The sequence below is a fragment of the Ziziphus jujuba genome, chromosome 9 (assembly GCF_031755915.1).
Source record: "Ziziphus jujuba cultivar Dongzao chromosome 9, ASM3175591v1".
NCBI classification, from domain to species: domain Eukaryota; kingdom Viridiplantae; phylum Streptophyta; class Magnoliopsida; order Rosales; family Rhamnaceae; genus Ziziphus; species Ziziphus jujuba.
The window spans coordinates 188,284-206,571 of record NC_083387.1 but is presented as its reverse complement, the minus strand read 5'-3'; the positions used below and the strand labels follow the sequence as shown (position 1 = coordinate 206,571).

The 18,288-nt window shown below is 30.0% G+C and overlaps 1 pseudogene; it reads left to right on the top strand.

The window, feature by feature from the left end:
- The first annotated feature begins 16,876 nt into the window (after positions 1 to 16,876).
- LOC132805399 (cytochrome f-like) lies at positions 16,877 to 17,870 on the top strand (annotated as a pseudogene).
- Positions 17,871 to 18,288: the final 418 nt, after the last annotated feature.

Genomic DNA, 18,288 nt, shown 5'->3' with positions numbered 1-18,288 from the left:
TAGTTTATGTGAGGTTAAAAAGGCAACTTTAAGTAATAGACCATTTCCGATCATGATTTATAAAGATGTTTATCTAAATTATCAAACTAACCCCAAAAGGGCTTGAATTGCCAAGTTCTATTTCTTCTTTTTTGCAGAAATTTAATGATGTCTTTTCGAAGAAAATTCCTAGTGGTTTACCACCTCTTCGAGGGGTTGAATATCAAATTGATTTTATTCCTGAAATTGCATTTCCTAATAGGCCTGCATATAAAAGTAATCCCGAGGAGAAAAGGGAGCTACGAAGCCAGGTTAGTGAATTGCTTGAAAAAAGTTACATTAAAGAAAGCACGAGTCCATGTGCTGTCCCTGTTTTATTAGTACCTAAGAAAGATGTTCGTGGCGCATGTGTGTAGATCGTAGGGCCATTAATAATATAATCACTAAGTATAGGCATCCTATTCCTAGATTAGATGATATGTTTTCTAAAATTGATCTTAGGAGTGGGTATCATCAAATTCGGATGAAAGAGGGGGATGAATGGAAAAGCACATTTAAGTCTAAGTATGGTTTGTATGAGTGGTTAGTAATGCCTTTTAGTTTAACTGATGCACCTAGCACTTTCATGAGATTAATGAACCATGTCATGCATCCATTCGTTGGAAAATTTGTGGTTGTTTACTTTGATGATATTCTTGTATATAGCTGAAATTTAAATGATCATGTAGGACATCTTAGGTTAGTTTTAGAAGTACTTAGGAACAAAAGATTGTTTGTAATATCAAAATGTGTAATTTTTGTCGAAATGAGCTTGTATTTCTAGGATTTGTTGTGATAGTGTTTGATCCAGGATATTGGTTTGGTTGCACTTAAGAAAGGAGAGGTTTCTGGAACAATGAAAGTCACAGCTTATGCCTCGGGCAGATGGACATTTTTAAGTCCTGGAGAGGATCAATGAAAATGCTTATAAACTTGACTTACCAGGTGAATATAATGTGAGTGCTACCTTTAATATTGCTGATTTATCTCCATTTGCAGCAGGTAATGATTTTGATTTGAGGGCAAATCCTTTTCAAAAGGAGGAGAATGATGAGAATCCGCCTGTACCCGTACAACCGACTACCCGTTGAGGAGCTGATCCGATACAATTGAGGACGAGACGAATCACAAGGTTGCAAGTGAAGAGATTTAAGGATAACCTGGTTAGCTCCATTCAAAGTGTGATTAAATCTCAAGAGGGCATGGTAATACCTGAAGATCCAAAGCCCGTCTTATGCATCTAAGTTATGAAGGCAGAAATGGACCTGACAAGCTATTTTGGTGCATCTAAGCGTTCCAGGCAGCAAGGAATTACTTTGTTAACTTGTAAACATGATTAACCTCACCAAGGGACCATGAAATTATTTCAAGGCAGAGTCGAAGCTATTCAAATGAGGCATTTGCATATGGGGTTCAATTTGGGCGAAAATGCATGGTTTTGGCGCTGACTTTGACCTTTCTTGTGAATCAAGCAAGTTTTCCTCATTCCAATCAAGGGAAACATATGGGAACCTATATTAATCCTATTTGGCATCCTACATGGCATATTGGAGCTGATTTGGAGTATAAGCTAGCTGGTGATTCATCAAAGGCAGCTTATTTGACAAATTAGTCAACTAGTTTCCTAATTTGAAACTTTGACTTTTGTTTTAGGAAATAGTCTTTATTTTGGTTTTTTATTTATTTATTTTCTGGACAAATTACTTTAGAAAATTTAGAATTTTATTATTTTGGTTGTAAATTAATTAATTCCTAATTCAAAATAAAGGAACTAATTAATCCAATTTATAGTCATGGTAAAGAAATGAATTGAGCTTGGAGAATAACTTTTTTTAGTGTTGCTTGTTCTTTTTTCTTTTTTCTTTAAATAATTTTTTTTTCTAAGTATAGTTAATTTTCTGTTTAAACTTGCTAATATCATAAATTGTATTTTTGTTTTTTTTGTCATCTGTTCTTTGTTTTTAAGGGAACAGGCGTTGCAATAACTTCTTTTAGCATCACCTATTTTTTTTTCTTTAAGTAATTTTTTTTCCAATTACAGTTTATTTTTTGTTTAAGCTTGCAAATCTCTTAAATTATATATTTTTTTTTAAATAGGGAACAGGCGATGCAGTTACTTGGCTTAGCGTCGTCTGTTCTTTTTTTTTTTTTTTTTTTAAGGAAACTGGCAACGCAATAACTTCTTTTAGCGTTGCCTTTTTGTTTTCTTTTTTCTTTAAATAATTTTTTTCCAAGTACTGTTTATTTTTATTTAAATTTGTGGGCTGGGTAAATTCACAAATGAAATACCCATTCCTTTAGCTTCAATTTGGTGTAAAATTTTTAAATTTTGGTTGAGTATTGCGTATAAACCAAAATGGGGAAACTTTAGGATAATACCTCATAAAATTTTACCCAAAATGAAAAATTAGTTTGTATTTTGTGATGCATATAAGCTTCTAATGGTCATGGAAAACTAGTTGAAGGTCTAATTTCACTAGAATACCAAATGCAAGAAAAAATCCAATTTTAGATGCCAGATAAGATGGGTTTATACAAATTCTTCGAGGGATTATGTGCATATATATATATATATATATAAAGAAAATGTATATAAATATTTACGTAGGTCATGGTTAGTCATGATGTTGTCAGAGTTAGCATAATACCTCAATTGTTCAATCTAAAGTATTTTTTTTCCATATATGCATCTTAAATGTAATTTAGTTTATTACAAGTTGTCTCACAATTCATCGGTTACTAACAGTAGAATTTATATGTATATATTTCTGTAGATTATATGATTTAGGGTATGGGATCCAAGTTATCTTTATCTCGCATTATTATTATTATTATTATATTTCTATTTACATATATGTGATTGGTATATTCATGAAATGCTGTAAAAAAATGTGATATTGTTGTAAGTGAAAACTAAGGAAAAGATGAGGCCATCTTGGGGTTGAGGTAGTTAGTTCTAGAAAGGATCCTGACACATGTAAAGGTATTTTTGGTTTATTATTTGTTTCATATATTTGTATTCCTATGCTATTATTATCGAAGTTCTACAAATTTGTAAAAATTTGTAGCAAGGCAAGGAGGAAACATTTGGGAGAGTCTAATTTACAAGGGAGATGCTGCTGGATTTTCTATAAAATTTTTGGTGGGGTTTCTTTTAGTCAATGCCATCCTAAAGTTCTGTTAGATAACCCTATGAGGGTCTTGACAGTTTGGTTTGAAGTAATGTTTTATGATTATTATTAGATTTATGTGATTTTAAGATGCACCTTATAATACTAGTATTACGTATTATTGTTATCATTAATTAGCCTGCAGATACTAATTAACCATCCTATTGAAGCAAAGGAGAGAGATAGTAGACAGGTATTTTACGAGGTAAGCATGAGGTGAGCATTAGTCATCCTTTCCTTAGCTGTAGGATGGTAGGTTGTTAGTATAGGTGCCTTTGGGATGCAATGGCTTCAGCTGCAGCTGAACTCGCTTGGGTATCATACTTGCTACAAGAGATAGGAATCTTTTATGCTAAACCAATCAAACTATATTGTGACAACACTAGTGCTCTTTATCTCACCATTAATCTAGTCTTTCATAATAGAATCAAACACATCCAGCTAGACTATCATTTTATTCGGGAGAACGTTACATCTGGAGATACAAACACACAGTACTTACCATCTACTCACCAAGTTGCGGATCTGTTCACAAAACGCCTCAGGTGTTTTCAATTTGTTCATTTTCATAGCAAATTAGGAGTTCACAACCTTCCACTTGCCAATTTGAGGGGGATGATAAGCTAGCTGTGCATGTCCTAAAGCCATGTCGACGTATATCCATGTCATCATATAACAAAGACTAGCAAGAGTTTGTTTTAGATAAGATGACTCCAACTGATAAAAGGTATCTTCAAGTTATTAAAAACAATGAGGGATAAATGTTATCAGGTGATAAAGCTTTGAGAAAGGTTGTTGTAGTCATCAGTCATCAATAATACTTATTGTATCTTCTTGTAACTAACTTGTATCTTTCATTTGTTTTCATCAGTAATGAGGGTTTGATTTCACTTGATTAAAATTGGAGATACAAAATTCAATCTTTAATTTTATTATATTATTTATGATAGTATATATATACAAGACAAATTGGGTCCAATAAATTTATGAATTACTATATTTGTATTGCCATATTGAAAATATTTTACAGAGATTAAAAAAAAAAAAAAAAAACCTCTCCAATAATTTTGTTTAAGGATTCTTATTTTTCTAAGGAGAAAAATATATAAACATATCATCATTTAATTGAGATTTAGATAAAAACACTTGAAGAATATTTTTTAGATTGAATGACTATTAAGTAAATATTTATCCCACATTGAATAGAAGCTTTTCCAACCTTTATATCATATATAGATAATAATTCACATACCTATTGGAGATGGCTACCTAGCTGATGCAGTCATAATTGACATGTTTGTATGTATGGTGTGGAATAATGCCATTACAGGTTTTTATATTGCAACCTTATGTTAATTTTCTCATAAATATACTATTTTTTACAAACAAAATATTTATCAAATTATATTATCCTTTTATCTTCAAATATTTCTGGAACTAATTCTTGTTTTTTTTTTTTTTTTTTTTTTTGCAAGAACTAATTCTTGTTATGTATGTCACATATGCATGCAATATAGCCAATGATTTTGAAATTAATTCATCACAAATTTAGGATTTATTTCATTTGGATCTTTGAAATTTGCAATCATTACAATTTAAGACGTGTATCAAGCATACTGCAGAAATGAAAAAAAAAATTAATGAATTTTTTAAAAAATAAATATCTTCAATTATTTTTTTTCTCTTTTACGACAACATAAAAAAAATGTGCATAAAAGATATTTTTATTTTAGTCTTTTATTCCATTTCATATTTGCTATTTTTAATTTTTTAATATATTAACTATTATTATCTAATGGTTATATTTTTATCATTTTATATTAAAAATAAATAATTTTAATGTATATTTAGTACCTGTATTTTTGAATTTATAATAAATATTATATGTATATATAAATTTTATAAACTCCCCACTTACATATTATTTTGCTAAATGTTTCTCCATATTTTTATATAAATTAGATGATTGATACACGTGCATACTATTTATGTTTTTTTGCCATTCCATATTTTTCCAACTATGAGAGAAAGTTGAAGAAGCTTTTAGAAAAGGTAAACAAAATATAAGAGAATAAGAAATGAAAATATTTTCATCGTTACTTAAAGAGTCTTTGATCAATACTCATACAAACACCAACAAGCTCTATTTGTAGAGCCTACAAAAGATAAAATATAGTAGTAGGACTAACTAATGTAGAATATGCAAAAGGAATGTCAAAATTCTCTCTCCCATGAGTAAGGATTGATCGCTTGATTCTCACTTGCATATAACGACAACAGTTATCGCTTGATTTCTTGCCTCAATATGACCAATATATAGATGTATATTGGATATGGGTAGGATGCATTTTGGTATTCTAAAGTTTAAGAGTAGTGTAATTTCAACTTAAAATTTTTGATTTGGGTAATTTAAACTTTGAATTTTCAAAACCATTACAAATTAATTCAATTTATAATGGTGGTGTTAAAATTAATGGTGATGATATTAGTTTGACATCATGCTATGTCATACTTATTTTTTAGAAATAAAAAAATAATTTAAAATTTTGAAAAAAATATATTTGTTATTTTTCCATTTATATTTATGGTTTTTTATTTGAAAAATTGTGTCCTTAATTAAATTAAAATACCCATAATCATAATTAAATATTTTTTATCCTAAAATTATACCAAAATAAAAATTAAAATTTTTGGTCCAAAAAAAAAAAATTTTACTAGAGCGAAAATTAAAAATATTTTTTATGCCCAAACAAAAAAAAAAGAAAAAAAGAAAATTATACCAGAGTAAGAAAAAAAACTAGATCAAATTTTTAAAAATAAAAGTAATATTTTTTTAAAATTAGACTAAAAAAATAAAGTTTTCTCATTTTCCTCTTTTCCATCTTCTTATTCTAGAATTCTTTATGGTACCCTTAAATAAACATAAAAAAAAAAGAAAAGAAAAAGAAAAAAGGACCAGAATATGAAAAAAAAAAAAAAAAGAGACCAAATTTTAAAAAATAAAAATAATTTTTTGAAAAAAAGTTATTTTTTTTTAAATTAGACCAAAAAAATTAATGTTTTTTCATTTTCATTTCTTTCATCTTCTTATTCTAGAATTCTTTGTAGTATCAACGTGCAATTTACTTTTAAATAAATATGAAATTTAAACGAGGGATGAAAATTCTAGATAAATATAATTTTATTAACATTTAAGAAGTTTTTATTAAGATGGAATTTATCTATCAAGCCTATTAGTTATCTAGAAGCTTATGTTGGTGCCTACACAAAAAGGGTCCAAGCTTTATTTTTGACACACCTAAAAATTTCCACAAATATCATTGCTTATTTCTCTCAATTTTAGTTCTTCAAGTTCATAGTTTTAGTTTATTTATTTTTTCATTGGATCCATTTATTTCATAGTCAAGTTTCTTTTTAGTGTTTCTATTTTGTCATTAAGATTTTATTTTTATTAACGTCATTTTATTCTTTTGAAGCATTATAACCCATTTTAGAATTTTCTTTTGTTGTTTGGTTCTGATATAATTGTAACACCTTGCCTCCATAGGTGGATCTATTTTCATTTTGGTTCTCTAGATAAAGATGTATAGTTGCTGAACGCACAAATATAGATGAAGAGAAATTAACTATAGAACATATACAGTACAGTACTTTATGATCGATCATGAGTGAACAAATATTCACTGGGTGTGGAAATTTTGTTTGAATTATTTCATTACCCAACCTACCTAGTGGGCAAGGGTTTGTTTTATGAGTGTATACATTAATGGGTAAATATCACTATAATCTTACATATTTTACTATTTTTTTAATATTACATTTCCATTGTAAAAAATATTAGCACAACATTTTTAAGTTTCGTTTTCATTTCAATATATGATGATTTTTAAAATTTTTTATCCTTTCATTTGAGCATTTTTTTTTTCACTTTTATGTTTTTTTCTTCCCTAGTTTCTTAGTACCTAAAAAATAACAATAATAAAAAGCAAACACGCATATATACACTTTTTCTAAAATTGCTAAATTTTTAAAATACTTATGCTAAAATTCTTCTCTTCAAATTATCAAAAAAAAAAAAAAAGAAAAAAAGTTATATATAATAACTTTGATTGTCTCAAAGACAACTTCTAAAGTTAGCTTATTGACATTGAATATATAACTATTTTTTCTTAAAAAAGAAGAAGATAATTATGAGTTTGATTGCATTATTTTTTATGCATTAATTTGGATTTTTTTTATTATTATCTTTAAGAATGAGTAAAAACATTTCATTAAATATAGGGTAAATAAGTTGAAATTATAACATTAAGAAATTAAAAAAAATGGAGTTATATTGAAATGAAAGCGGTACATGACATGAGGGGCTGTATATATATATATATATATATATATATATTTTTTATAATAAAAATATAATATTGAAAAAATAGTAAAATAGGGAGGACTATAAAGATATTTACCTTACATTAATACATACCTAAGATAATATATATTAATTAATGTCCAACTACTAGTGCTTCCTGGTAGGACCTATAACTATAGGCCTTGCACTAGCTAGCTAGCACAAATTTTCTCGATCTATATATTTTACATAGTTTGATAGACAATGAAAAAACTACATGTATGAAAATTTTCTTGATGCTTAAGAATTTAGGTGGTGTTTGGTTGTAAGAATGGATGGGAGAATGAAATAGACAAAGAAGTGGAATGGAATGCAATGGAACTGAGGACAGAATGATATAGAGGATGAAATATATTCTTTTGTTTGGTAAGATTTTGGTATCAATACTTGAATGGACAAGTTGAACCAAGCCATTTAAACAAAAATACCCCTAATATCATATTATATATATAATTAAATTAATTATGGAGTGAGAAAGTGGAGATAGAAAAATCTAGAAAGTGGAGAGTGGATATATTTTAGACAAAAATTGCGAGGTTGTTAGATTTTACGGATCTAAATATACATAATAAATTCCATTAAAGCATATATTACTAACCTCCAAATGCAGTCATTGATAAATTAAATTTTTAATCCTACAAAATAGAAAACAATGTAAAGTAGTGCCTATGGACACACTACTCTCAAACCACTCTCAGATATCTGAAAACCTTAATCTCAAAAAATACCGTATGACATATATCTGTTTGCTTGTCCTAAACCTTCTATAGTCTTTACAAGTCAGACTTACCCATTAATTTTAACACACACAAAATAATAATAATTTAATAATATAATAATAATAGGCAAAATATGGGTAAGTCAGTGGGCTTATAAAGAGAGTTGGTCCTCCAATCTAATGGGCCAACTGGAGTCTTACAAAAAGTGTGTGACGAAGGACCCTACTACAAATAATAAAATAAGTCAGTCCCATTAATGGCATAAATAGGCCCTGTAAATGAGTGATTATGCTAAGTCCACAATTATTTATTAACAGAGGTAAGATGTAGGCCATCGGAATGCAATTGTTTGATTTTGTATATTTATGTGATATTGATATGCAGGTATATACTTCTTTATTTCCTGCAAAAAAAAAAAAAAAAAAAACACGTCAATTTGAGCAGTATACAAAATGACCTAAAGAATCCTTCAAATAGTGATAAAAGAACTAGAAGCTATGGTGTATACTTGGCGTATGTGTCAATTAATGATGGCAATTTCCCTATAATTCAGGCAGTACTCACGCAAGCAAATGCCAACAACTAGCTGGTTACCACCTGCCACTACTCATGTATATATATATATATATATATCATTAATATGCACGCATGCATGCATCTATGGTGTGTGGAAAAATGCCATGATATACATATATATGGTAACCTTTTTATGTTAATTTAATGGTATACTTTGTACAAATGTAAGGGGTTGAAATTTTGTTATCCCTAGCTATTATTCATGGGAAGTAATTGATAAGCTGGATGTGCATGTCTTACCATATAGCCATGTCATCATATAACCAAGACTAGCAAGAGTTTGTTTTAGGTAAGATAAAAGGTATCTTCAAGTTATTAAAAATGGTGAGGGATAAACATTATCAGGTGATAAAGCTTTGAGAAAGGTTGTTCTAGTCATCAGTCATAAGTAATCCTTTTTGTAACAAGCTAAAAATACAGTTTTTATCAATATGATAAAGCTTATTTCATTTGTTTTTATCATGGTATCAGAGCTTGGAAAGACTTCAAAGCTAAACTTGAATGTAGCTTCAAAAGTTGAATCAAGATTGACTGCTAATCCTTTAACCAATATTCTAGTTTAATATCTAGGAAACTGGATTCTTTGAATTATTTTATGTGGAGATCATAGATGCCTCTCGTAATTCAAAGTTTAGGAATTGTACATCATATAACTGATGATGAACATCCATTAGAAGAACTTTAAATAGAAACTAGCGGAAGCATTGCAAGCAGTGGAGTTCATAATCCAAATTATCAATTGTGGATTAGTAATGATGGTCTTTTTACAACATGGTTGCTTGGAACAATGACAGCTGACATACTGAACTTCAATTTCAGCCTACATATAGCTTTCAATCTTTGGCACGCCACTGAAGAGCATCTGTTGCTAGCTACGAAGGAGAAGGAAATTTATCTGACTGATTGTCTCATGGGATTGAAGAAAGGATCGGTAACCTTAGATGAGTATCTCAAAACCTTCAATTCTATTTGTGATAATCTCTCTACAATTGCAAAGCCTGTAAATGACTTGGATAAATGCTTTCATCTATCTAGAGGATTAGGCCATAAATATCAACATATCTAATGCTTATAGAGTTTGCATGGAAGAGGAATTGGTGGCAAGTTCAATTTGCATGGATGTGGTTTCAATCCTACAAGCTATTCCATGCAAAGTTCTAGAGGCTTTAATTACTCAACACAAGACTGTCGAGGCTCCCTCTCATTCAACATAGCAACTAGACGATCTTCAAACATTACTCAACATGAAGTAGTTGTATGTCAAATATGTGTCAGCCCTTATCATATTGCTCCTAACTATTGGAATAGATATGACCCAATAAATGAAGCCGATGGAATCAATGAAGCTAATGCCACCTATATAATTCAAGAAGAACCCACATTCTTTGTAGATTTTGGAGCTACATCCCACATGATTAATGATACAGGTACCTTATCAAACTCTAAACCATATACGAGCATCCAAGCATCTCCAAATGACTCTTTATATCTTTATTTTGAAGAGCCAATATGTAAAAGCAGCCTCCAACCCACTCTTTATTTTAACTTTTTAAAATACAAAATGGGTTTGCCTTTCCAAATTTTGGGAGCCAAAAACACTCTTCATTATTTAATGATTACCAAATATCAAGACTACTATGTTAATATATTTAATGATTTGGTTGAACCTATAAAGAAAAATGGAGGGAAGTAACAAAATAATTAAGAGGGAATTCTGACAGAAAACCAAAAAAATGAGGGGAAAAAACATAATAATAAATGTTTATTGAAAAAATAAAAATAAAGAAAGTGATATAAAGAGTGTTGTTGTAGGAGATTTTAAAGTGTAACTCTTTAAACATAACGATGTTCTTTATTATACAAAATATGCTCTTTATTTTTAAAGAATCCCTTGAGGATACTCTAACGGAACAAATGTTATATATGTGGGTAATGGAAAAGCTTTGCTAATTTCCCATACTGGAAATACTACTTAAAATTGGACAAAAAACATCTTTTTAAAAAATGTTTTGGTATTTCCAAGATTGACAAAGAATCTTCTTTCAGTTATGAAATTGACTGATGATAATGCCTTTAGTGTGGAAATCACCTCTTCTTGTTTTTTGATTAAGGATCTTAACAACCAAGTAATAGCCAAAGGGCATTAACAAGGTGGACTATATGCTCTGGATGATGATGATGGCTACAATTAGGCATTGGCAGCAACAAAGGATGGGGGTATTTCATTTAAAATATAGCATCAACGATTGGGTCATCCAAACTTCCATTTTTTGTAGATTTTAGATAAAAATAAAAGCATTTCTATTTCAAGTTGGATAAAAAATTCTTCTATGCATGAAAGTTGTCAATTAGGCAAGCATTGTAAACTTGCTTTTGGTAATTCCAATAATTTTTCTTCTGCTCCATTAAATAAGATACATTGGAATCTTTGGGGACCTGCTCCCATCTTATCTAATCAAGGTTTTCAATATTATGTTATTTTCATCGATGATCATAGTAGATTCACTTGGCTATATCCTTTGAAAAGGAAATTGGATTTCTTCCTAAAATTTCATAAAATGGTTGTAAATCAGTTTGACAAAAAAATTAAAATTTTTCAAAGTGATGGTGGTGGTTAATTCCAATCAAAGATGTTTATGTCTCATCTAGAACATTGTGGTATTCTTCATCAAATTTCTTGTCCAGGAACACCACAACAGAATGGCATTACTGAAAGAAAGCATCGTCATTTTGCTGAAACAAGTTTAACTATGATGGTTCATGTAGAGGTACCACAAAAGTATTGGGTGGACATCCTATATAAAAAATTATATGGAACAATACCAAATTATATGGGTCGCAAAGTTTTAGGTTACAGATGTTATCCATATCTTAGAAAACCAGGAAACAATAAGTTTATGAAGAAAACTTATCCATGTATTTTCATTGGATATAGTCCATCTCACAAAGGGTTATAGATGCTTGGATCCAAAGACAAACCGTGTATTTGTTTCAAGGCATATTGTATTTAATGAAACTTTATTTCCTTTCAAAACTAGTTCTTTTTCTATTTCACAGGAACCTTTACAGCTTACCACTTTTTTTCATGTTGATAAATGGTATGACACACCCAAAATAAATAGCTCATCCGATACTCAAAAAAAAAAGAATTGTCCAAAAACTCATCACCTACCAACTATTGTGAAGAGACAACATCTGTGTTACCACCCCAAGCTTCATGAGAGGATTCCTTCTCTAACGCAACCACTCAATCATAACCGGTTTTGCATTAGGTACAAACTTCTTCTTACATATCAAATATGATCCTATCTTCTCGTGACACATCACAAACGCAAGCTTCTAGTTCCACAATAGAATCCTCTCTATAGCCACACACTACATGACCATAGTCGCCTACAGCCATAACACTTCCTTCCAATACCACTCCAAACATATCATCTCAGTTATTTGTAAAATTAGATTTCCCACCGTTACCATCTCCTTTTTCTCAACCATCCAAGCAACCTCACTATCTAATGCTTACATGGCATCAGCTCAAACAAAATCCACACCGTATAACCAAGCTTCATCTACACAACCATATAAACACTGCTCTTCTCACCGAAACAAATATTGTTACCATCCCAAAATCTCTAAAAACCACATAAATACTTGAATGGAAGAATGCCATGCTTGAAGAATTATTAGCACTCCACCATAATTGCACTTGGGTGTTAGTACCATAACCAGTAAATATTAATGTGGTAGGTTCTAAGTGGGCAGACTGTGTGAAATACAAAGAAGATGTCTCTTTGGTAGCCAAAGGTTATACACAGATTGAAGGACTGGACTATGATGAGACCTTCAACCCGGTAGTAAAACCAAGCTTCATTCGGTTAATTACATCCATTGTCATTCCATCTAGTTGGATAGTTAAGCTGCTTGATGTCAAAAATGCTTTCTTGAATGGACATTTTAAAGAAAAATTTTTCATGGAGCAACCTCCAAATTTTGTTGATAACAAACACCTAGATTGTGTGTGACTTCTAAAGAAATCTCTTTATGGTCTAAAACAAGCTCCTAGAGGTTGGTTTGATCGGTTATCTCAAAATCTAATCATTTTGGGTTTCAAGTGTAGTAGAGTTCATTCATCTTTGTTTATTTTCAAGAATAATATTGACATCACTATTCTCCTCATATATGTAGATGATGTACTTTTGACAAGTTCTAATGCTTCTCTAATAGTTGCTTTAGTCAAACAGATAAACAAGGATTTTGATTGTCCATTATTTTTTGGGTATTGAGGTTCTGTCCTTTCATGGTGAACTATTCTTATTTCAAACAAAGTATGCTCATGACCTCGTAAAAAGAGCAAACTTGTTAGGAGCTGCACATATGGCAACACCAATCCCTATTAAACAAGTTATCTAAAGCAATGATCATTTTCTTATTAATGCTATAAAATATAGAAGCCTAGTGGGAGCACTTTAGTATCTCACGTTCACAAGGCTAGACATTCAGCATGCTATGAATCATGTCAGTCAGCATTTTCAGAAATTAAACGTATACTAAGGTATGTTTGTGGCACAATGGACTGTGGTTTATGTTTCTTAAAGCAAAGCTCCAATTCACTTCAAGGATGCTCTGATGCTGACTGGGTTGGCTGCCTTTTAACACGATGAAGAACCACTTGATTTTGCATTTATTTTGGTGCAAACATAATCTATTGGTCATAAAAAAAGCGACCTACTGTTGCCCATTCAAGCAAGGAAGCGAAATATAGAGCAATGGCTTCAGCTGCAGCTGAACTCGCTTGGATATCATACTTGCTACAAGAGATAGGAATCTCTTACCGATCAAATTATATTGTGACAACATTAGTGCTCTTTATCTTACCATTAATCCAGTCTTTCATAATAGAACCAAACACATCCAGCTAGACTATCATTGTATTCGGGAGAAAGTTGCATCTGGAGATACAAACACATGGTAATTACCATTTACTCACCAAGTTGCATATTTGTTCACAAAACCCTTCAATCGTTTTCAATTTGTTCATTTTCAAGGAAAACTGGGAGTTCACAAGCTTCCATTTGCCAGTTTGAGGAAGATGATAAGCTAGATGTGCATGTCTTAAAGCCATATCAATGTATATCCATGTCATCATATAACAAATACTAGCAAGAGTTTGTTTTAGATAAGACAACTCCGAGTGATAAAAGGTATCTTTAAGTTATTAAAAACGGTGAGGGATAAACATTATTAGGTGATAAAGCTTTGAGAAAGGTTGTTTGTAGTTATCAGTCATTAATAATCCTTATTGTATCTTCTTGTATCTATAATGCCCTACAAGGTTGTATAAATAATGCTATGAGAGTCACCTTTGTAACAAGCTGAAAATATAGTTTTTATCAATATAGTATAAAGCTTATTTCATTTGTTTTCATCAATAATGAGGGTTCAATTTCACTTGATTAAAATTGGAGATACAAAATCAATCTTTAATTTTTTTATATCATTTATGATTGTATATATCTACAAGATAAATTGGGTCTAATAAATTTATGAATTGCTATATTTGTATTGCCATATTAAAAATATTGACGGAGATTTAAAAAAAAAAAAAAAAGCTCTCCAAGAATTTTGTTTAAGGACTCTATCAAGCTGATGTAGCAAAAATAAATGGACATTATCAAAGACATTATCCCTTGTAGATAGTCTATTAGATAGTATGATACATCAAACATTTTTTATCAAAATATTTTTCGAAAGGAAAAAATAGATAAATAAATTGTTATTAATTATTATTATTTTTCTAAAGAGAAAAATATATAACATATCGTCAATTAATTAAGATTTAGATAAAAACAATTTATGTATGTCACGTTTGCATGCAATATAGTCAATGATTGTGAAATTGATCACAAATTTAGGATTTATTTCATTTGGATCTTTGGAGTTTCTAATCACTACAATTTAAGTTATTAGACTTTTAAAATTACAATTGCGTTCTTGTAAAAGATGCGGGTACTACTAATCCAAATCAAGGATATGAATGGCATAATAAGGGGAAAAAGATAAAGCTTATCAAAACTTGACAGAAGGCTAATGGTATTTCTGAAATTAAAAGGATTAAATTATATTTAAGTGCATAGCCTTAGGAGATAGTAGATTTATTTTTTCTTAGAAGAAAAGTTTAACAGCCCAGTCAGTAAATTTGCAAATAATAAGCATTTAAAAAAAAATCCATTTTTTGTATCAATTTCAAATGTACCAAAAAAAAAAAAAAAACAAGAATCATTTTTTTAAGAAACAATTTAAAACATGTATTAAACATATTGTAGAAATGAAGAAAAAAAACCATGAATTTTTGAAAAACTAAATATCTTCAATTATTTATTTTCTCTTTTACAACAGCATAAAAAATGTGTATAAAAGAGATTTTTTATTTTAGTCTTTTATTCTTTTTAGTATTTTCTATTTTTATTTTTTTTAATATATTAACTATTATTATCTAATGGTTACATTTTTATCATTTTATATTAAAAATAAATAATTTTAATGTATATTTAGTACATGTGTTTTTTAATTTATAATAAATATTATACGTATATACCAATTTTATAAACTCTCCACTCACATATTCTTCTACTAAATATTTCTCCATATTTTTGAATAAATTAAATGATTTATACACGTACGTACTATTTATGTTTTTTTGCCATTCCATATTTTTCCAACCATGAGAGAAAGTTGAAGAAGCTTTTAGAAAAGGTAAACAAAATATAAGAGAATAAGAAATGGAAATATTTTCATTGTTACTTAAAGTCTTTGATCAATGCTTATACAAACACCAACGGGTTCTATTTGTAGAGCTTACAAAAGATAAAATATAGTAATAGGAATAATTAATGTAACAGTCATAAAACAAAATTGCTTTTTTTTTTTTTTTTTCGAATTTGAAGTCCACTTTACTGAATCACAAATAAAAAATAGGAAATAGATTCATGGCTTTATAACTTTTAATGTAATAGAACCAATGCTTGATAGAATAGAAATAGTAGTATTGAGTCGATAAATAAGGTGAGTTCATTTAAAAATTCCAAGATGAAAAAATGGCAAAAAAGAAAGCATTCATTTCCCTTATATATCTTTCATTTATAGTATTTTTGCCTTGGTGGATCTCTCTCTCATTTAATAAAAGTATGGAATATTGGGTTACTAATTGGTGGCATACTAGACACTCCGAAATTTGTTTGAATGATATTCAAGAAAAAGTATTCTAAAAAAATTCATAGAGTTAGAAGAACTCTTCCTCTTGGACGAAATGATAAAGGAATACCCGAAAACACATTTACCAAAGCCTCACCATGGACTTTACAAAGAAACGATCCAATTGATCAAAATGCACAATGAGAATTGTATGGATACGTTTTTTCATTTCTCGACAAATATAATCTCTTTCATTATTCTAAGTGGTTATTCTATTCTAGGTAATGGTGAACTTGTTATTCTTAACTCTTAGGTTCAAGAATTCCTATATAACTCAAGCAACATAATAAATGGGTTTTCTATTCTTTTATTAACCGATTTATGTATAGGATTCCATTCGCCACATGGTTGGGAACTAATGATTGGCTCTATCTACAAAGATTTTGGATTTGCTCATAATGATCAAATTATATCAGGTCTTGTTTCTACTTTTCCAGTAATTTTAGATACCATTTTTAAATATTGGATCTTTCGTTATTTAAATCATGTATCTCCATCACTTCTAGTCATTTATCATTCAATGAATGACTGAAAAATGATAGATCAATTCAATTATAATGCTTGTTACTTTGTACATGAGCAACCCATTCAAAATTGTACTGATTCTTTCTACCCATATGGGGGCTTCCTTTAATGTTCCAGTAAAATTATTTCAGTAAATAGAAGAATCATAGATAGGGAACTATACTAGTGACTTATCTAATTTTGTTGTAGAAATTTTCAGGATCAATGATTGGACCATGCAAACTAGAAATACCTTTTTTTTTATAAAGGAGGAGATTACTTGATATATTTCCGTCTTACTCATGATATATATAATAACTTGGGAACCCATTTCAAATGTATATCCCATTTTTGCACAGCAGGTTTATGAAAATCCATGAGAAGCCACCGGCATTATTGTATGTGCCAGTTGCCATTTAGCCAATAAGCCTGTGGATATCAAGGTTCCATAAGTGGTACTTCGTGATACTATATTGGAAGTAGTTGTTCGAATTCCTTATGATTTGCAACTGAAACAAGTTCTTGCTAATGGTAAAAAAGGAGCTTTGAACATAGGGGCTGTTCTTATTTTACCTGAGGGGTTTGAATTAGCCCCTCCCGATCATATTTTGCTCGAGATTAAAGAAAAGCTAGGCAATCTATCTTTTCAGAGCTATCATCCCCCTAAAAAAAAATATTCTTATGATAGGTCTTGTTCCTGGTAAAAAATATAGTGAAATCATCTTTCCTATTCTTTCTCTAGACCCTGCTACTAAGAAAGATTTGCACTTCTTAAAATATCCCATATACGTAGGCAGCAACAGGGGACGGAGTTAGATTTATCTCAACGGAAGCAAGAGTAACAATAATGTTTATAATGCTATAGTGTCGGGTATAGTAAGCAAAATCATATGAAAAGAAGAAAGGAAATACGAAATCACCATAATGGATGCATCGGATGGATGTCAAGTGGTTGATATTATCCTTCCAGGACCAGAACTTCTTGTTTCAGAGGGAGAATCCATTAAACTTGATCAACCAGTAACGAGCAATCCTAATGTGGGTGGATTTGGTCAGGGGGATGGGGAAATGGTACTTCAAGATCCATTACGTGTCCAAGGACTTTTGCTCTTCTTGGCATCTGTTATTTTGGCACAAATATTTTTGGTTCTTAAAAGGAAACAGTTTGAGAAGGTTCAATTATCCAAAATGAATTTCTTGATCCAAAGATTTATCCACACCAAGCTCTAAAAAGAATCCAACTTTTTTCGCTAATTACGTTATGTAATTATGGATGATCAAAAAAGTTTTGAAAAGTTTGTTATTTTTTTTATATTTTTTCTACCCGTGTTCAGGAATTGAATTACTTGGACCGCACTCGTAGTGTGTATACTGTGAAGAAGACTATTTGAGTTTACTCCCCTCTTCTTTATTTCTTTGTTTTTTCAATCCAAATTGAAGCGGTATGATTATGTCAATATTGTCAGATTTCAATGTCATAGAATGAAACAATAGTATTTTATTCGATTGGATACTAAAAAGTGAGAGATAAATAAGCGTAGAATAGAAACTAAAGTACAAAAGAAATGAGAGAAACATAAGTTGTGATAGTGGACAAACAAAAAATATAGGAAACTTTAGTGAGTAAATAGAACTTCTTCAATGAACT